Consider the following 21,914-nt stretch of genomic DNA (forward strand, 5'->3'; position numbering starts at 1 on the left):
CAGGAGTGTCAGTGACCTCAGCCAGCCCAGACACACGCTGGAGTCCAGCTTACAGCTGACTGGAATCCTGAGGTTTTACTGGCCCACGGCCAGTTTGAAACCCACTCGAGCCACCCCGGTATTTTATAACATTGTAAAGACTTTATTGTTTCAAACATTTCAAAAATTCTCCACACAACCTGGCGGCCTCCCAAAACCATCTTAAATGAGCCAAAACTATCAGCAGCCACCCACCTTCCTGTCCATTATCCTCTGATTAATGACATTCCAGCACCAGGGTCTGACATTTGGGGTCTCCCTGCTGCAGGACCTCTGCGTGGATGTGGTCCCTGAGACTGCAGAGTGTCTGTGGGGTTGGCAGCTGTGTTTTACCTGGGGGTGGCTCTTTGGCATGGGGGGACCATGCACGAGGGGCCTCTGGGGGTGCAGAGAGACCAGGGCTGGCAGCACCTTGGAAAACCTTCATTGGACATGGCAAAGCAGGAGAAACCAAAACACGCAGAAGTTTCTGTTTCTGGATCGTGTCTGTTTCTGGATTGTTTCTGTTTCTGGGTTGTTTCTATTTCTGGATCCCTGTTTCTGGGATGTTTTTTTTTTTTTTTCTAGATTGGTTCTGTTTCTGGATAATTTAAGTTTCTGGATTGGTTCTGTTTCTGGATCATTTATGTTTCTGTATAATTTCTGTTTCTAGATAATTTCAGTTTCTGTAACGTTTCTGTTTCTGGATCATTTCAGTTTCTGAATTATTTCTGGTTCTGTTTCTGAATTATTTCTGGTTTTGGATCATTTCTGTTTCTGGATGGTCTTTGTTTCTGGATTGGTTCTGTTTCTGGATAGTCCCTGTTTCTGGATGGTTTTTGTTTCTGCATAGGTTCTGTTTCTGGATCATTTCAATTTCCAGATTGGTTCTGTTTCTGGATCCCAGTTTCTGGATGGTTTTTGTTTCTGGACTGTTTTTGTTTCTGGATAGTTCCTGTTTCTGGATAGGTTCTGTTTCTGGATCCCTGTTTCTGTTTCTGGATCCCTGTTTCTGTTTCTGGATCCCTGTTTCTGGGATGGTTTTTGTGCTCTTTGCCCACTCATCTTGTACCTTCTGAGGAAAAACAACCATAAGAACAACCTGAACAAATAACTACCAGCCAACCTCTTCAGCTGGAATTAATTATTGAATTAGCTGCTCCATCAGGAAAAAGAACAGCAATGTTTATTTCCTGTTACAGATGCTATGTGCAGATGATAATTAGTTAAAGGATTAAAGTGGTTTAATGAGGGTGCTGAGGCCCTGGCACAGGTGCCCAGAGGAGCTGTGGCTGCCCTGGATCCCTGGCAATGCCCAAGGCCAGGCTGGACAGGGCTGGGAGCAGCCTGGCACAGTGAGAGGTGTCCCTGCCACGGCAGGGGATGGCACTGGATGGATTTTGAGGTCCCTTCCAACCCAAACCATTCAAATTCCATGATTCCCTGATTCCCTGATTCCATGATTCAGGCACCTTGCTGAATGGCCCTCGTGCTGTGGATGCAGGAGGTTTTCCAGGGAAGCTGCTTTTCTGAGTAAAGCCATGAAGAAAAGACTCCAAAGTGCTCTGGAGTCAGAAGTTCCCACCTGTACAATGCCTCCCGGTCCCTGCGTGGCCCCGGGCACGTGACAGAAGATGAGCAGAACATCTGCTCTGTGATTCCAGCCAGAGCTGGGCATCCAAACAGCTTTCACATCTGGATCACAGGATCATTTCTTCCTGAGAACTGACCTTCCCACAGCATTAATTCTGGTGCAAAGCAGGCACAAGGGCACGTGCTGCTTTGCTGTGCGGGTCCTTCGGCAGATTGAGGTTTTATTCCTGGGCTCTGTGCTCACCTCCACCCAGAATTTGGTGCTGTTTTTGCTCTATACACAAACATTGCTCGCTTCATTCCTGCTTGACTCTTTGCATGTACGTGTTTATTCCCATGTCTACACCAATCTATAGCCCAAATGGGGGTAGGAGCCCAGCAGATGATTTTTCAGGAGGTTTTATTTCCATGAGAAGCTTCAGAGCACATTTTCACTCAGCACTGACTCATCGTTCACTCTCTCTTTTTTATTTATTTTTTTTTTATTGCTGCCTAATCCAAGAAACTCTGACTAAGTCAGCTCTGCCACGTCCCGAGTGTAGCAGGGATTCCTTGATGCAAACAGAACTGGTAATTCTCCTCCGAAATAGCAAGAAATTGCTATTTGTGGGCTCCTGCTTTACGCAATGCTGACCTTGGCTGAGGCAGCCCCAGTGGAAAGGGCCGTGGTGCATGAAGTCAGTGCCACTGTGGTAAATAAAGGCCCAATTTCAACATCTCCTGGCACAGCAGGCAGAGCTGGGCAGGGGCACCGAGCTGGATTTTCTGAGCAGCAGTCTGGGAACCTCATGGCTCTGTGTCATGGGGACACAGCCCAGCTCGGTGTCTCAGCCGGGTGTTTTGGTGAGTCCTTCCTGAACATGCAAAGCCTTTCCATGTTCTGCACGGCCACTAAAGAGAGCTGGCAGAAAAACTGATGGGCTGGGAGCATCATAAGAGGGTTTTGTCAGTGGCCCAGGCTGCTGGAACTTCAGAGGGTTGCAGGTATTGACTGAAAAAAAAAAGAGAGAGAATAAAAATATAAAAATATGAGAGCCCATTTCAGCACTTCAGCTTGGCAGAAAGAAATGACTGAGTGAGAGCAGGGCTAGGCCATGATTTAGCCTCACACAGACCAGTTTAGATGGAAAAAGTCAAACTAGGTGAATACCTGCAGCCCATAAACCCCAATGACATGTGTGCATGTTTCTAAAACAAAACACAGCCCAGACTCCTGAAAAAGGCCAACTGCCCTGGCTCAGCTTGCCCAGAGCTCTGCTTTGTAAGGCTGATCCATCTTTTTCTCCCTGTAAATCCTTAAATAACACCATGAGTAGTCAGTGCCCATCAAGTTCCCTTAGCTGATCAAAATTAAATTGCAAAATCAGGCTTGGAGACCCCCAGATCTGCTTTTTCCTGTGGCTGGACAATCCTCTTCCCAGGGAGAAGGATCAGGAGCCCAGTGGCTGTCCCAGAGCTCCTTGAACAGGGTCATTTCCCTCTCCCACATCCTCTCCAGCTGCATTTTAACCCCCAGGAAGGAGCTGGGACCATTTCCCTGCTGGATGTGCCCCTCCTTTCAGGGCAGTGTTTTCACCCCAACCCTCTGTGTGATGTTTAAATTGATAAATCAATGGATCTGCCATAGCTTGATTAGCTCAATTCCAGTGGTGTTTTCCCTCTCTGACATTTCCCACACGTGTTTGCTGCACAGCTTCTTCCCTGCACAGGCTGTATCCTCGTTATCACATGAAATCATGTTTTATTGGGAGAAATATCACCTCAGAAACACACTGGAGGTACCTGAGCTGGCTGTTTTCTCCCCAAATTCTCAGCTTTCTTTCATCGGGATGGTTTTGTTGAGATGATATTGCCTCTCCTGGGCGTCATTCACAGGAGCTCCACAGTGATGATGAATAAAACAACTGTGGCCAGACTGCAATAAATTAATTGCAGCATTTTATGTGAGTAAGAGAATGGGCAGGAGACCTGAGACTGAAACCCAAATCTGCCTCTGACTCGGGATCCGTGGTTGAAAGATTGGTCTGAGAAAGAGAAAAGATGTCAGAGTGGGAAGAGGGAGTTTGGGGGGAAAATAAACCCAAAGCAGCCCAGCACGCTGTGGTTTCTAACAAGCAATTTGCAGTCTCCATTTCCAGCCAGCCAAGTGCATGGAAGATCTGAATTTCTAATTTAGCAACTGCATGTTATGTTTTATGAGATGCAGAAAGTTTTTTATGGATCTGTGTCTCTGCCTTTTATTGGCTGGAAACTGATTGTGGAGCTGCATTTCGGGAGTCCTCCAAAAACCAAGGGCCAGGAGGGAGATGCCAATCTCCCTCTCCAGCTTTTGCTTTGGCTCAAGGAGGATCTGAGCTCCAGGTCTGCTGCTGCAGCTCACAGCTGGCACTGTCAGATTTCACCTTCCAGGTGTGCTACAGCTCCCAGTCTTGCTTTATTAAGCACTGCTTTAATCATAGTCTGCACTGGGAAAACGGAATTTTGTCCAGTTTGATGGAATATTTAATGAACTAACCAATCACACAAATTGAAGCCATGTGATGCCTCAGGTTTAGATTTTATATTTCTCACATTCTGTGCTGCTTTGGTGTGTAATTCTGAGCTTCATATCAGGGGATGCTCTGCACAGAGCAGGGAGACAAAACAATTCCTTCTCCAGCTGGGCACCAAGGACAAATGATCCAAGCAGGATGGGAGTGCATGGGCTGGAGCTGGAATGGGACAATGAACTGCAAGGTGCAAATGGAGCAGAGCTGATCCCAGTGAGAGCCCCCGGGAGCGCTCGTGCATTTTGGGACCATTTTGGTTCCTCTTGGGTGCAGCCCTGGCTGGGCTCTGGTGCTGCCCAAGGTGGATCCATGGAGGAGATCCTTTGAATAAATCCCTGCTTTATCCTTTAGCTCTGTCCAGCCTCTGCTCCAGCTCAGCCTTCTCAAGCCATCACCTGGAGTGGAGAGAAAAGCTGTGCTGAAACCCAGGGTCCAGTGGGGCGTGCAGGATCATCCTCCTACTCAGGGAGAGCAGCCAGTCGCGGTGTGGGAGCAATCCTGGGAACCAAAGGTGGGAATTGCTTCAAATCCCAGCACCAGCCCTAATCCACGGGGATTTTTGGCACAATAAAGTCCATTTGGGGAGGTGCAGCCCTGTGTTTTCATGCTGGCACTTGCTCAGCCTGCAGGGGAATCCCAGCAGGAACCCTCAGCCTTTCCCCGTCCTGCAAGAACCAGGGGGGAGGAAATCCAGAGCAAAGCATTTGTTGGATAATCCCAGATTTACTTACAGGTATTTACAAATGTCCAGATCCATGGCTTTGCCAGATGAACTTCAAACTCGAAGCTGTCAGTGAATATTGGGCAAGGGAGCCTTTTCCTGTGGGATGTGCCATGACTTGGAGTCCTGACTAAATCTGGGCTCCTGTTGTGCAATCAGGATCATTTTCCAGAGAGATTTCAGGGATTAACTGGTAAATTAACCGGTAAATTTTCCCCTGGTAAATCCTGTGGGGTGGGAACCATTTTACAGCTCTACCAAGGCAGCATGTTAATTTATTAATTTGCTTTTGTTGTGAAAGGATGAACAGGTTTGCTCTACTCCACTTTCTTCAGACCTAAAAAGCAAATTTTACATTCATTTTCAAAGGGAGGGCATGTTCCAAATTGTGTCCTTTTAAACATTGACATGTTCATCTGAAATATTAACATTTGCAGCATTCCTAGGACAAAGATTGCTGATTATTCAGCAATATTTGTCCTGTATCATTCAGTATTTTACCCTTGATTTTCCAATCAAGGGTAAAACCCACATTGCTATTTTTAACTTACTGATATTTTTACCTATTAGGGCACTGCCAAAATCCAGCATTTTCATATGCACATGACCACTATTTTAGATACTCCGAATTTTATGTCTAAAACCCTGACATTTGACAGTTTCAAGTGAGCACATGAAATTTTTCTGTAGGATTTATCCGTGAATAAATCAGAAAATCAGATACAGTTCAGTATCTCACTGCAGACAGGGAAGAATCTGTATCCTCAGCTTCCTGTAGAAATAAATCAAAAAAAAAACAACCAGAAATGTGGGATTTGAGTGGGGAGAAAAAAGCCCTGATTGCTGGAACCTTTCTTTTTTTGATTTTTAAAGCCTTCCTGAGCTGACTGGCCAATTCTTTTCCCAGCATTTCGGGCCAGTCTGGGAATTTGGGAGGTGGGATTTGGTGTGGGGAGTTATGAAGTGTGGCAGCAGTGATGATGGGCAGGCAACAGCTCCTGGTGGTGATTCCAGGGCTGGGGCTGGGAGCAGCTCCTGGTGGTGATTCCAGGGATGGAGCTGGGGCTGGGAGCAGAGCATTTGGACAGGAGCTGGGATGGCAGCAGCCCCTCAGCAGCACCTCTGCTCTACCTGGGAGCGCTCCCAGCTCCGGCTCTGCCTTTGCCAGAGGGATCCCGGGGTCAGGGAAGCCTCGGGATGGTGGCTGGGCCGTGGGGAGGGGAAATGGCTCCAGCTGGGAAAAGGGAGACGCGCCGGCACCGAGCCCCAATCCCAACTTCCCAAAGTGGAGTCTTAGGGGGGATTTTGATGTCAGGTTTTCCTTTCTTTGGGTGGGAGGGTTCAGGAGCTTTGGGAATGTGTGGCCAAGGAGTTACAACCCCTGCAGGGCATCATCCCAACCCTCCTGCTCTGCTCCAGCCTCCCTTTCCCCACAGTGCAGAATTTCCTTCTGGAGAATCCATAAAGAAAACTGTCGTAGAAAGCCAATTCCTCCTGGTTTTGGGAAGAAAAAAATAAAACTTGTAACTTTCTTTCTCTTTCACAGCAGGAACCCCATCCTGTAAACACAAGGCAAACCCTGTCAAAACATTGGGAATAAGATTTTATCTATTTTCCTTGGATGTTTCCCCCTGTGCCACCTCCTTTGTGGATCGTGGTTAAAGTGATAATGAGTAAATCCTGGGATTCCTCCAAAAACTTCAGCCAGTGCTGGAACTGTGCAGAGATATCCAAAAAAGCCCATGTCCACAGGTTGTCAGCACCCCAATTTGAACAAAAAATAATGGTGGGGACCCCCTGTAAACATGGAATTAAAAAGGGAATGTTAAATGGGAATGGTCTTACATTTCTACAGAGCTTTTCATCCATGGAGAACCCAACTGCTCATGGGACAACTGAGGGCAGGCAGGGAAAAACCCAAAATCCCCTAGGGAAATCCAGGGATCCCCCCAAAAATAACCTGGTTACGAAAAGCAAGGGCTGCGAAAGCGTCGAAGCTGCAGAACGTGCAGGGGATCATTTGCAGAACGAGCAGGGGATGATTTCTGGGACAGAGAAACTCCAGGGAAGATCAAAACAACCCTGAAGGATCGAGGGAATGAGGGAATTTTTTCCAGCCCCACTTGGATGTGCTGACTGTGCTGTCAGAGCTCCGAGGGCTCGTGCGAGGACAGTTTCCATTTGTAATGTTAATTTAGCCATAAATTCTCCAGCTCCCATCCCAAGGCCAGCTCCGTGCCGTTCCCTCCTGGTAAATGTTCCCCAGGCTCCAAATATCCCAAGGTTTGGTGGAGGTCATGGAAGGGGAAGGGAAAAGAACATTCTTGAATTGGCCGGGTTAAAACTGAGTTTTAACTTGGAAAAGGTGAAAGGTTGGTGGTGTTGAGTTGGGGGGCTGCAGTTTGGATGAATTAAAGTCCAATTTTCCCACCTTATCTTGGGATATCCCTTCCTGGGAGCCCCAGTTTCCCATCCCAGTCACCCACAGACCAAAAAGGAGACAACTGAAATATTTTTCCAAAATCCAGGGAGATTGTCCTTTCCAAACAGGCTCTTTTTAGGCATTTAATGAAATGTTTTAGCTTTCAGTAAAGACAAGGAACCTTTAATGTTTTCCAGGATGTATCTTTTATTTAAAAAAAACCTGATTTTCTCCAGCAAACCAGGCATTTTGTTGGAATATTTAAATTTTCTCAAGCCCCAGTGTTTCTGTCAAAGACCAGCCCTGGTTGTTTAGTGGAAAAGAAGCCAAGGAGTGCTGGGGAGGCTTAATGGGATCAATTCTTAGCTCAGACTTTGCTCTCAGTGTTCCTTAAATCACTTCTAAATAACACTTCAGGGCAGACTAATCAGCTATTTATTTATTCATTGATTCCTCTCTAAATAAATCTGATGGAAGTTGATAGAAAGTTATTTTTCCTCCTCTTATTCTGCTGTAAATCTGTAGGAACATCTTGCTCTCCTGTGGCATCCCAAAGAACAGATCCTTCACTTTTATTTATCAGTAGGATTCATCGCTTTTTTTGGAAAAAAACTCCATGTTCCCTCCTTGCTCCTTCCCCTTTATTTTTTAGGAAACTCAGGCACTTAAAAGCAAAACAGAGCAGCAAAGCAAAGCACACCCAGCTCTAATCTGGAAACGGGGGAAAGGCACTAAAACAGCTTTTATTGTTGAAAACTCAGCCTGAAGTTTTCCTCCTATTAAAAAAAGAAAAAAAAAAAAGAAAAAACAAATCTTGGTGACATTTGTTGGAAGTTCTGGGAGCGAGTGGCTCATGAATTCCATTGCAGGTCTGGAAAACCAGCCCAGCTCGAGCTGCCATGGAACCAGGGCTCTGATTCCCACTTGGAGAAGTGGGATCTCCACAATTCCAATCAATTAAATGGCAAATTCAGGTTAAAGTCACTCTGGGCTGAGTGTGCTCTGAGAGGATCTGGAGCTCCTGGCCTGGAGGGTCCCTTTGGGTGAGGAGGATTTGTTTGGTGGAGGAAAACTTCTGCTGGAGGTGTAAAAAATTCCTAATGGAGATCCCCGCTCCCGGAAATCACTGGATTTTAGCCCATTTTGGTGGGATCAGGGTGGGTTTTGGCCATGGAGTGTAAAAGCCACTGGGTTGTGGCTGTCTGGCAAAGGAGAAGCTTTGTGGAGGCCACACAACGAAAAAAATTCACACAGTCCACACAATCCATAAAGTCCACACCATCCACCAAATCCACGCAATCCTCACCATCCACACGATCCCACACAACCCACACCATCCACATCATCCACCAAATCCACACAATGCACAAAATTCACACAATCAACAAAATCCGCACCACCCACACCATCCACAAAATCCACACAATCCACAAAATCCAAAAAATTCACACAATCAACAAAATTCACACCATCCACATCAGCCACAAAATCCACACCATCCACCAAATCCACACAATCCACAAAATCCAAAAAATTCACACAATCAACAAAATTCACACCACCCACACCACCCACACCATCCACAAAATCCACACAATCCACAAAATCCACACAATCCACACCATCCACACCATCCACATCATCCACCAAATCCACACAATGCACAAAATTCACACAATCAACAAAATCCACACCACCCACATCACCCACAAAATCCACACAATCCACACCACCCACACCATCCACCAAATCCACACAATCCACAAAATCCAAAAAATTCACACAATCAACAAAATTCACACCACCCACACCATCCACACCATCCACAAAATCCACACAATCCACAAAATTCACACAATCCACAAATCAAAAAAAAAAAAAATCACACAATCCACAAAATCCACACAACCCACACCACCCACATCACCCACAAAATCCACACAATCCACAAAATCCAAAAAATTCACACAATCAACAAAATTCACACCACCCACACCATCCACACCATCCACAAAATCCACACAATCCACAAAATTCACACAATCCACAAAATCCACACCACCCACACAACCCACACCTGATCCACACTTGATCCACACCATTCACATCACCCACAAAATCCACCAAATCCACCAAATCCACAAAATCCACCAAATCCACCAAATCCACACCGTCCACACCCAGGGGTTCTCTCCCCTCCCCACTGAGGGATTCTCTGCTGCCCTCTGAAGGACCTGGCTGCTGATATCCCACATTTTGGTTGGGAAAACTTTTCCCCATGATCTCGTCTCAAAAAGATAACAGATTCTGTGTTTCTGCTCACTATGGGGAGCTCTTGGTCTCTGTGGCATTTCCAAAATTCACAGAGAGGGAGGGGCATCATGCAATACTCAGTTCACATCCCAAACTGAAATAATTTTATTTGGGAAGAATTAATGCGGACTCTTCCAACCATTTCGGTGCCCCCTCACTCCTGCTGCAAATGGCTTTGTTTGGGTTCACTCAGAATTTGTCCTTTTGTAAATTTGGATTCAAGGTAATAAAAATAAAATAAAATAAAATAAAATAAAATAAAATAAAATAAAATAAAATAAAATAAAATAAAATAAAATAAAATAAAATAAAATAAAATAAATAAAAAAATAATAAAATAAAATAAAATAATAAAATAAAAAAATAAAATAAAATAATAAAATAAAATAAATAAAATAAAATAAAATAAAATAAAATAAAATAAAATAAAATAAAGTTTTAATAATTTAAGTTTTCAGTCATTCACAGGGATGTCTCGTGATTAGTTTTGCAGACATGAAAGTGTTCAGACACCCCTTTGGTGGACTCCAGCTGGGTGCAGGTGACCAGATTGATGCTGGTTGGTGTTTTCAGTGCTCACAAGGTGCTTTTTGCTCCTTTTAAAGGAGAATGTGCTTGAGGCAGCTCCAGCAGCTGGTGGGGGAGCTGAATTGTTCCCCAAAATGTGTCCTTGCTGGGAAAACTCCACACCAGGAGCTGCTCTGCTCCCTGCTTCAGACCCAGCTGGGAGAGAGGATCGAACCCTGGAGGTGATGCCTTGAAAAGGCTGAGCTGGAGCAGAGGCTGGACAGAGCTAAAGGATAAAGCAGGGATTGATTCAAAGGATCTCCTCCATGGATCCACCTTGGGCAGCACCAGAGCCCAGCCAGGGCTGCACCCAAGAGGAACCAAAATGGTCCCAAAATGCACGAGCGCTCCCGGGGGCTCTCACTGTGATCAGCTCTGCTCCATTTGCACCTTGCAGTTCATTGTCCCATTCCAGCTCCAGCCCAGGCACTCCCATCCTGCTTGTTTTTCTCTCTCCAGCCCACGCTGTTTGTGCTCCTGGGCCTGAGGTTTGGATCATTTGTCCTTGGTGCCCAGCTGGAGCAGGAATTGTTTTGTCTCCCTGCTCTGTGCACAGAGCTCAGCATCCCCTCATGTGAAGCCCAGACCCACACACTGAAGCAGCACAGGATGTGAAAAATAGAAAAGCTCAAAGCTGAGGCATCAGAGGCAACCTGAGAGAGAACACCCCAAAAATCAGCCTGGCCAAGGAGCTCTCTGAGCTCTCAGAGCGCTGAGATGGAGCTGCTGGTGGAATAATAAATAAACCAAACAATAAATCAGGGAATAAATACCCAAATAAATCAGGGAAGAAGGAAAGAAATGGAGAAATAGGCCTGGTAGCTTTCCACCAGCTGGATAAGCATGAGGCACTGGATGTCCAGCACAGAAAGCCCAGTTTGGAGCTGGGGTGTGGGAATGGGGAGGCTCAGCTGGTTTTGCAGGGCTGGACTGGTCAGAAACCTTATGGAATTCATCACATTTTTCAAGGATGAGGGGAAGAATAGAAACCACGAGTGAAAGCACCCCAAATAACCACAAATAACTACAAAGGGAGCCCAACCTCAGGGTTTTAGGCTGGCTCTCCCCTGCCCTAAGTCCTTTTCCTGTTTGCCTCAGCTTAGCCCCAAAATACGTCAGAGATTCCCAGGAGAATTTTTCTGCCCTGGAATGGCCTCGTGCTTCCTGCAAGGCTCTGTCTGCTCCCTCATCCTCAGGCCTGAGCCTTTTTGCTCCCTGTGAATCCCCATTTCCCCAGGAATACACCCCAGACAGGCATTTGCTCTCAGATATTCACTCTGCCCCCTTGCCAGGTGCATTTTTTTTTGGCATGAAATTATATGGAATTGGTCACTTCATTCCCATTTTTCTGTCCTGGAAGAAAGCAAGTGCCCCTCAGCATCAGGTAGAGAATTTGGTCTCCCCTCCTCGACCCAGGGGTTTCTCTCCAGACTTATTTATTTATTCTGTTTATTCTTACTTATTTATTCTGTTCATTTGGGTTCATTGTCCCAGATATTCCCTGCCCCTCACACGTTGAAAACTACAGCGATGCTTCCAGCAGGGAATCACTTCTGGAACAGCTTGGGAGTTTCACCAGCCAAGGTGGACATTTTAGAGCACCACTTTTCCTAAAGTCTGGTGTTCCTGTGATTTTTGAGGGAAAAAACAATCAACCCAGGTTTTTTTTATCACAAGAGTTGTTGTTTTCTGCGCTGTGATCACTGTCTGGTCCTCAGCAGGACTGGGACCCAACCTCCTGGGACACTTGGGAAGGGTCAGATCTGCAGGAATTCTGTCAGCACTGCTGTGATTTCCCACACATGCCAGGATCCCACTGCCCTGCAGCTCTCCTGGAGCTCACAGGGTATTTCATGGAATGTACATAATCCATATAAACCTTCCAGATCCGGGAAATCTCCCATGCACTGGGGCTGCCATTGTTCCACTCAGACACACCACAAACCTCACAGAGTCTGTGGTTGATCCAGCCCAGTGCACTCAGACGTGTTCCTTTCCAAGCAGCCCTTGGACATTCTGGAATGCACAAAATTCCTGAGCTGCCATTCCCAGGGGAGAGACCTCGCTCACCTGAGGAGCCCTGGAACACCTCAGCTACCCTGAGACCCAGCTGAGGATCAGGTGGAGTTAGTCTAAAGCTGGAAATGTTAAAATGGACTCTTTATCCAGCCCTTTGGATTATTAAAATCCAAAAAATCGGCTCCTTAAAAAATATAAGATGGTTTGGAATAGAAGGATTTAAAAAGAAAAATTGGGGTTTTCATTTATAAAACAGAACAATGTTTAAATTCTGTGCCTGCAGAGCAGTCCAGGACTGAGAGAAATTTTTCATCCCTCAAGTCACTTGGAAGCAGAAGTGGCTGCAAGTCTGGGAGATTTTCATCTGAACATCCCCACTGGAAGCATTTTAATCAGGTTTTCTTTGTCCGAGAGCATTTCATAATCAGAGTGAAGGTGCAGACACCTGACCCTTAAAAGAATTGGATTCTGTTTGCTTCCCTCATGAAGGAGCAAGTGGATTGATTTGGCAGCTAAATTCCAGCCTGAGCTGGGAAATTTGGGATCTTCTCTTTTATTTCCTGCCTTCTGTGCAATACAAAAAGTCCTTCTCCCCCTGCATTCCCCACCTGTAAAATCCTTGTGTTTTCACGGCAGTTTTGTTAAAAACAACAAGCTAAAAACTCCAGAGGTGCTCAGGTGGTGGTGTAAGGCAGGGATGGAGGTCCTGCAAACCTCAGGTGGCCAGACAGAAATGGCCCTTGGGACAGCAGAGCCTCAGGAAGCTCCTGGAGCTCAAATAAACATCCAGAGCAGTTGCTTGGACACCCTCCTGCAAACCTGCAAAACAAGGGTGGAAACCTCGTGAGCTGCTCCGTGCCCAGGTTAGAAATAGGAAATTCTGCTTCATGGTGTTACAGCTCCTCTCCTCATGACCATGACTCAGGAGAGCAGCAGCAAAAAAAAAAAAAAAAAAACCCCATCAGATGGAGCCAGGGGAGCTGGACACCCCTCCCAAGAAAGGGCTTTAAGGGGTTCAGGGGTGACCTTGGGCAGAAATCTCGGAGGCTGAGGCAGGGCACGAATCCTCCCTGCTGCAAACCTGCACTGGCTTCTCCCTTATCACAGCTGACCTTTTATTTGTTAAGTCCTCCAGGATCGAGTTGCTGGCCTGGATCTGGAGCAGGAGGTGGGACCTCCATTGCTGCTTAGTCTTTCTAGGAAAACGGGCACGTTATGAAAACATTCAAATCCTTAATTGGCCTCATTAAAGGCTCTGGCCATCTGGACCTCACTCATTGTAATTAGTCATCAATAGGGTGGTGATTTAGTCATGAAAAAAAAGGGGGGGAAAAAAGCCACCTCCACTCTGTCAGCTCTGCCTTTACTCAGCTCTGACCCACCAGGCTGGAGGCGAGGATGTGCTCCCAACAGCAGCTCTGCTTTTGGCAGGGTCACTCCACCCCAGAGCAAGTCTGCAGAGCATGGAGCTAAATGTGGCAAAGAAATCAGGAACATGGGATCACCCCGCCCTTCCCTTGTCAGCCAGGCTGGCATCTGCACTTCCAAGTGTCATTCCTGTACAGAAAACCTTGGAGAGCACAGGGAGGAGGCTGCCAGGCGCTGCTGGAGTGCTGCTGGAAATCTGGGGCTCTTCACTGGCACCCCCTTTGTTTCCAGGCAATTCCCATCTTGCTCTTCCCACAAGGACAGCTCAGGAGTGGAGGAAGAGGAACTGGGTGAGTCCTGCTGCCTCTTTTAGGATTCCCAGATTCACATGTTCCGTGTGCTGCCTTTGACTCACCCAGTTCATCCCAGTCAGGACCAGGACACTGCTCCAGGCTGGAGCCTCCCCGTGTTTGTCCGTCCTGGGACAGCACAAGGCCAAACAATCCCGGAAAACCACAGAAAGGTGGCTCAGCAAGGATAAATAAGAGAGCCTGGAGCACAACATTTGCAGCAGTGGGTGGGCAGGACTGGGGAAAAACGGCCAGAACTGGTCCCTTCAGCACCGGTGGTGCACCAGGGGGTAACTCACACGTGGGTGGTCTTAAAAGCTGAGGAACTTTTGCTAATGTCACATTCCCAAAGCTGTCACATCATCCCCAAACTTATCACAAAGTGCTTTGCCTCTCAAAGGTCTCACCTTCCTGCTCCCATCTCCATGTTCTTGGATGGTGTCATCCTGAAAATGACGTGTTTAGGGATTGTATCTGAAAATAGTGATGGAATATGTGCACAGGCCCACCATAGGCAGGTGAAGAGGGATTTACTGGCTGCTTTTTAGAACTAAATGTCATGATTTTGTACAGATTGTGCTGGGGTTTAATGAGCCTGAGCTCCTATGACCTGGCTGGGTCCAGGACATTCCCCTAAAATTAGTGACAGCAAGATCCAAACCCAAGGTCTGGCTACAGGCAGAGTTGGAGGAAGGCTGTTGAATCAGGAAAATAATCTGGCTTAGCCACCCCATATATTTGACAGTTAATTTTGTATCTGTATTGAGGAAAAACACCCCAGAAAACTGGTTTTTATTGGGCCAGCAAAGGCTCTGGCTTCTGGGCACCTTATTAATAATACTCTTCTGCAGGAGAGGCACACAGTTCTTTATAAAGATTTATTAATAGTCATTATTATTTGCACAGGAGCTTTAATGTGCAGTAAAAGACCTATAAAGACCAGCAACCAAAGGAACTCTTCGATTTCACGCCGATCTGCACTAAGAAAATACCCTTTTTTTTGTCTTTTTTTTTTTTTTTCCAGATAATAATAAAACAAAGAGCTTTCAGGAGCAGCCCCAGCAGAAGGCTAATGTAAAGTGATATATTTGAGCCCCAGGAGGATGGTGTAAGTTACTCTTGCCTCTGAGGCCTGTTTATTGTGTTTGTCTGGTTGCCCTGGGAACCAGCTCACGCCGTTTCACTTTATTTTCTAATGTTCCTGTAAATGTTAGGTAAGGCCGGGATTTATTATCCACTGTCAACACCTCCGGTGGAACGCGCCGCTCGCTGGCGTTTCCTTGGCACGGAGCCCTCCCTGCTCCCTCCGACCAAAAAAACCCCTTTTTCCCCCACTGAAACGTGTGTGAGTGTGAGTGTGCACACGTGCGCGCGTGTCTGGGCATCCCCATCCCGGTCGATAAATCCCAGACTTATTTATTTATCCAGCAAAAATCCCAAAGGCTTTCTCGGGGATGGCACGGGGTGGCACGGCCGCGGTGCTCAGCACGGGGGAGCTGGGTGGGAGCCGTTGACTCATTTTTGGGGTGAGGTGGATATTTAGGGGCTGGGGAAGGAGTGTTTACCAGGAGTGTTTATTATCCCAAAGGCAGCAGCGGGATCCTGCTGCTCCTTGTCCCCGAAGAGCTCGGGTAATTCGGAGCGATGAATCATCAGAATTATTAGGGCTGGAACGAGCTGCTTTCCTCTCCTCTCCTCCAGCGGTCCCTCGGCGTGACGGGGCACATTTGGTGGCAGACTGGTGGGTGTGAGGCTTATTTTTTTTAATTTGCTTTTTTTGCCTTGGGTGGTACCTCCCAGTCTAAGAGCCGGTGTTTCACTGGGGACACTCTTAACCTTTGAAATGTCCAACAACAAATGCACTCCTGGCTCCCCGAAAAGTGTGGCTTGGATTCTCCCTATCTTTTCCTTAGTTCTGCTTGGAACTGCAGCCTGGTCTCTCCTTCCCGTTTCCCTGGGGAGGGGTCTTGCCCATCTCCCACTTTCCTTTACACAGGAACACGTTCCTACTCCAGTTCCAGACAGGAACTCCCATCCCCTCTCCATTTGCCTGTTACAGTGCCCTATCTCCCAGAATTTCTTCACCAAATGGATTGTCAGGCTCTGGAATGGGCTGCCCAGGGAAGTTGGTGGAGTCACCATCCCTAGAAATGTCCAAAAACCCTGTGGATGTGGCACCTGAGGACGTGCTTTAATGGTGACCACGGTGGTGCTGGTTAGACTTGATGATCTTAAAGGTCTTTTCCAACGTTCATGATTCCACGATTCCTCTTTGCCTTGTCCCCAGCAGGATTTGGGCAGTGATTTGGCACGGCTGCAAATGCCTCTCTTGCCAAAAAAAAACCCCTCACTGTGCACATTTGAGCTCAACTTTGCTGCTGGTGGGGTTTGTCTCCACTTTTACCAAGGGAATTTGATTCAGCAGTGGTGGGGACCAGGTGAAGAGATGAGCTGGATCAATCCACGGGGAAAATCCAAGAAAAGTGCCTTTGTTCCTCCCCACTCCTGGGGCTGATCCCACTTCCCACTGCCCAGGAACCTTCCCTGCTGGGCAGGAACCCTTCCACCACGAAGAGCTCCACGGAAACCCCAGCACCCAAAGCACTGGGATGAGACTGAGGGTGCAGGTGATGGGGAACATCCAAAAGATTTGGGAATGCAGGTGTGAAAAGGCCTGGAGCAGAATGATTGGTGACAGGAGAGGAAGGTCAGATGAGGAAAGCTGGATTTGACAGTGCCAGGCCGTGGAGAGTGGATTTGTCTTTTGGTTGGAATAGAGTAAAGGGTGGCAAAGTCTCTAAGGGAATATCATAAACGGGGATTCCTGTCTGCTGTGCGATGCCGAGGGATCGAAATCCAAATTCCCAAGTTCTGTGTGAGAACTGGAGTGAGATGGGATTAATTCATATTTCAAAGATCCTCGACCGAAGCCTTCCCTGGACTCAGGTGTGGTTTGTGGGGGTGTTTCCCAATAAAACCAACCCCTGTTGCTTTGTTTCAGGGGAGATGATGGAGAGAAAATGGATTTTCCTTTGTTTTCTGACGAAGGCATTACAGGAGGGCCAAAGCTGTGCACAGAGCTCTGGATTTTCCAGAGCCTCCTCAGGCAAATCAGCTCTTGGAATTTGTAACAGCAACAGCCCCTGCTGAGGTTTTACCTGAACCACAGTCAGTATAAAACACTCACATCCCTCACCCATCTCCACTTCAGGGAATATTTCCAAATGTACAACGTGTGTTTGTAACTATTTAAAATGAAAAATGCCACCCTTAAAGAAAAATGTAATGGGCAAAATACCTTTTTAATGAGCCTGAAATGGGATGGAGATGACAGTGACAAGAGTTAACTCAGTGAAATCCCAGCTGCTCCTTTTAATTGCTCCTAATTTTCTCTCAGGTGCTGGTAATTGGAACAATTTGCCTTCAGGAACCTGTGAGGTCTCAGACATTAATTGATTTTGTCTTGCTTAATCAACCTCACCAAAACCAGAGCTCATTTCGCTGCCTGGTTTTCAGCTTAGAGCTGCTCTGGGTGGGACGTTGGGCAGAAAACGTCCCCAGCAGGCACCCAACTCCACCACCCAAACCACGCTGTGGACTGAGAGCTGAACACCTCTGTTTGCTGAAAAATACCCCTAAGGAGACAGCACAGCACTGGGAGATGGATGAAATAGAAAAAGGTGCAACTTGGGAGTTTATTCCAACTCAAGCAGCCCTAACAAATGTGCTGTTTGCAGGCGTTTTTCTTCCTGGTGCTCGGAGAGCAGCTGAATTCTAATGGAAAAATGAGCTCTGCCTTGCACGGGCAGCAAGAGAGAATAAATCATAGAACGGGCTCTTTAATTTTCATTTGAAAAACAAGTCCGGTTCTCAATGTTGTGGTTTAAGGAGGCTCTGTTATTCTATTTCAGGAGAATTTATTATACTATTATCATCTGGTACAGAAAAATAGTGGAGGAGACATCTCAGGAAACACTGGCGTGGTCACGAGGTCGCTGTTTGGGAACGGGAGCCGTCCTCAGGGCTCATATCCCAAATGGCCCAGGTGTTATTTCTGAGCCACACGAGGCTGGGTGAAGCTCAGAGCTGCTTTCAGTGCCCTGTAAATCCTGCATTTTGCCTCTTGCCTCCAATCAGAGCCCCAGGAAAAGCCAGGGGATGTTGGTGAACACTCTCAGGAAAAGGGGAGCAGCAGCTGGATTGACCTGGAATCGCTTTGGATTCACTCTGATCCCACCAAACCCAGACCTTGGAATTGCTGCAGTCCAGGCACCGCTTCAGGAAAGTTGATTTGCTGCTCAAAAATCCTCCATAATTTCCATTTTTCCCCCCCCTAAAGTTTGCCCTATTAAATAAATTCTTCATTGTTTCACTGAATTCATTTGAAGCTCTCCTGTGCACTAAGCAGCATTTTGAAGGCGTTAATCCCTGCTGGATCAGTGCATCCTCTCCAAAAACCTTTTCATGGCGCTTTCCTGTCTGATTTGAGGCCAGTGAGGAGAATCCCCACTCAAAAGGAGCAGTTCCATGTTTGCTGCATGGACACCGAACACGATTCCTTACAACTGCAAATTTCCATTTGCCATCACCCATTTTTCAAAAGGAAGTCGATTGTGAGCCTGGAAAGATTTATGGCTCCATTCTAAAATATCCATCATTTTAAACCCAGCCCTGCTGCTCGCATCCACTGAGCTGCCCTAGATGGACTGCTAAAGTACTTAAAAAATTATAAAAAAAAAATACTTGACAATATATCCAGATATTTCAAGCCCTTTTGTGGGGCATGGACAAACCCGGAGCCATATTTCATAAAACCTATTTACATTTCAGCTCTATATTTTTTGCTCTTTATGTCCTTTTCCATGGCTCTGCATTGCCAAGGCTTTTCTTTTTTTTTAATTTTTCTTTTTTTTCTTTTTTGCAGAAATAGAAATTTTCCTTGCTGAGACATCACTGCTTGTCCTCAGGAGCACCCCCACCCTCACAAGATCTGACCTCAGGTGTTGGGTTTTTATTTTTTTTTTTGGTGGAACCATTCTTGCAAACCCAAAGATTTACAGGCTGGGAAAGGTTTGTAACGATCCCAGATTAAGGGTGGGACTTTCCAAACAGTCCCAGCCTTGAGAGTTTGAACTCCATTACCCAGCAGCTTTTCAAAGCTCCACCCTGAAGCTGTGTGAAATTATTCTGGCGGCGTGGAGAGCGTATTTACCTAATGTCAAATATTAAACATTGCTGCCCATTAAAATATAGGCCCTCATTATATTTGGCCTGGTGGAAATGTGCAGGAGAGAAGGAGCAATTCTCTTTTCCAGGCCTCTGGAGTTTGGCAGAGGGGCTGGCACTGATTTTTTGGTGTCTGCCTGTGGGTAAGGAGCTCATTTTTGGGGAGTCGAGTCCCATCCTGGTGGAAACATGCAGGAGAAAAGGAGAAATTCCACTTTCCAGGTCTCTGGAGCTTGGTGGAAGGGCTGGCACTGATTTTTGGTGTCTGTCTGTGGGTTAGGAGCTCCTTTTTGGGGAGCTGAGTCCCATCCTCACACCACAATTACCTGGGAGCCCTCAGAATGCAGTGGGGCACTGATTTTTGGTGTCTGTCCATGGGTTAGGAGCTCATTTTTGGGGATCTGAGTCCCATCCTGGTGGAAATGTCGAGGAAAAAAAGGAGAAAATTCTCTTTCCCCAGCTTCTGGAGCTCAATTTAGGGACTGGCACTGATTTTGGTGCCTGTCTGTGGGTTGGGAGCTCATTTTTGGGGATCTGAGTCCCATCTTTGGGCCACAATAACCTGGGATCCCTCAGAACTCAGCAGGGCCCACTTGACCACGCAAAAAATCTCGATTCCTCCAGTTTTGTGTGTTCTTTTGGAAAGCCCAGGTTGGAATAACTCCACGTGGGAACACAGAGCTCTTTATTCCCAACCCTCGGCCTGCTCCGCTGTCCCCCCTCAGCTCCGGGAGGGGATCCTGGTCCCTTTGTCCCCTCCCCAGGTGCCGGGGGCACACGGACACCCACAAAATGCCTGGAGGAGGAAGAGCAGCTGGAAAGCCCGGCAGCACCCGGGTGACAAGGACAAACAAAGGCTCCTGGTGTTTGCTGTGAGTGTGGGAAGCTGGCACTGCTCCCTTTGCAGGGGACATTAGAGGCCAGGTGACAAATCTGGCAGCCACCCCCGGGTTGTGCTGACAGAGCCAATCTTGGGGAAGGGAAGGGGGAAAAAAAAATCCCTGCCAAGCCTGGCTGTGGCCTCACTTTGTGCTGGGTTGTCCCCAAATTGTGCTGGCTTGTCCCAAATTGTGCTGGGTTGTCCCCACATTGCACTGGCCTGTCCCCACATTGTGCTGGGTTGTCCCAAATTGTGCTGGGTTGTCCCCAAATTGTGCTGGGTTGTCCCAAATTGTGCTGGCTTGTCCCCAGACTGTGCTGGGTTGTCTCCACATGGTGCTGGGTTGTCCCCACATTGTCCCCACACTGTGCTGGGTTGTCCCAAATTGGGCTGGGTTGTCCCCACACTGTGCTGGGTTGTCTCCACATTGTCCCCAAATTGTGCTGGCTTGTCCCAAGTTGTGCTGGGTTGTCCCCACATTGCACTGGCCTGTCCCCAAACTGTGCTGGCTTGTCCCAAATTGTGCTGGGTTGTCCCCAGACTGTGCTGGGTTGTCCCACATTGTGCTGGGTTGTCCCCAAACTGTGCTGGCCTGTCCCCAAACTGTGCTGGGTTGTCCCCACATGGTGCTGGGTTGTCCCCAAATAGTGCTGGGTTGTCCCAAATTCTGCTGGATTGTCCCCACACTGTGCTGGGTTGTCCCCACATTGTCCCCAAATTGTGCTGGGTTGTCCCAAAGTGTGCTGGCTTGTCCCCACATGGTGCTGGGTTGTCCCAGGTTGTGCTGGCTTGTCCCCAAATTGTGCTGGCTTGTCCCCACACGGCCACCCCAGGCTGTCCCTGCCCCTCTTTCAGCTGGAGCGGTGACACAGAAAACGCTTTTCCCTCAAACCCCTGAAAAGCTGCTCCGAATTTGGCTGAAAATGCAGATTATTTGTCACAGTGAGGGACGTTCTGGGGTTCCTCTGCTGAGGTTTGCCTCAATCTCTTCGCTCTGTGCTCCATCCTGAGGTTTTTTCCCTGACAAAGACAACCTTGGGGGGGGTGAGAGCATTCCCAGGTGTCTGCAGTGCTCGAGATCTCAGCTGTGCTGCCCAGGAATTTGTAGGGCAGGGTTGGATGGGATTTTGGGAAGGAATTGTTCCCTGTGAGGGTGGTGGGACCCTGGCACAGGTTCCCAGAGAAGCTGTGGCTGCCCCTGGATCCCTGGAAGTGTCTGAGGCCAGGTTTGAGCACCCTGGGACAGTGGAAGGTGGCCATGGCTTTAAGATGAGCTTTGAGGTCCCTTCCAACCCTAACCACCCCATAATTCTATGGAAACAGCCAAAAAACAATCAGTTTGGGGGTAAAACATGAGCTGAACCCCCAAATTAAGGGCTGGAGAAGGACAAGGTTGCTGTGCTTGTGGAAGCACTCATAAAACAAAAGCATTGAGGACACACAGACCGTGAAAAAACGAATCCCACAGGTTCCCCCTCAATCTCCAGCCCTTTTCTCGTTAGGGCAGCTCAAACCCCCATGGCTGTGTAACTGTGCTCTTCACACAGTGACAAATGACAGTGCTGGTGTCCTTTCGGTGAGGTAAATTTTATATTGTGATATTCACCATAACGTTTTTCTCCCAGCAAAACGGCAAAAGTTGTAATTGCCAAGTCTCCCTAACTTGAAAATAGTTTAATGTCTTTCCCTGGCCACATTGAGGGCAAGAAGGGAGGAATTCTTTTGGTGTATAATGATTTTGTGCACTGTCAGTGGGCAAGACCTAGGTGAAAACCAAATTAAAAGCACCAGCTCTGAATCCCCTTTGCAGGTTTAAAATGAGATTACTCCCAGTAATCAGTAATTCAGTTTTGATGAATATTCCTCCTTCCTCACCCCTGCTTTTTTA

The sequence above is a fragment of the Vidua chalybeata genome, chromosome 19 (genome assembly GCF_026979565.1).
Source record: "Vidua chalybeata isolate OUT-0048 chromosome 19, bVidCha1 merged haplotype, whole genome shotgun sequence".
Taxonomy (NCBI): Eukaryota; Metazoa; Chordata; class Aves; order Passeriformes; family Viduidae; genus Vidua; species Vidua chalybeata.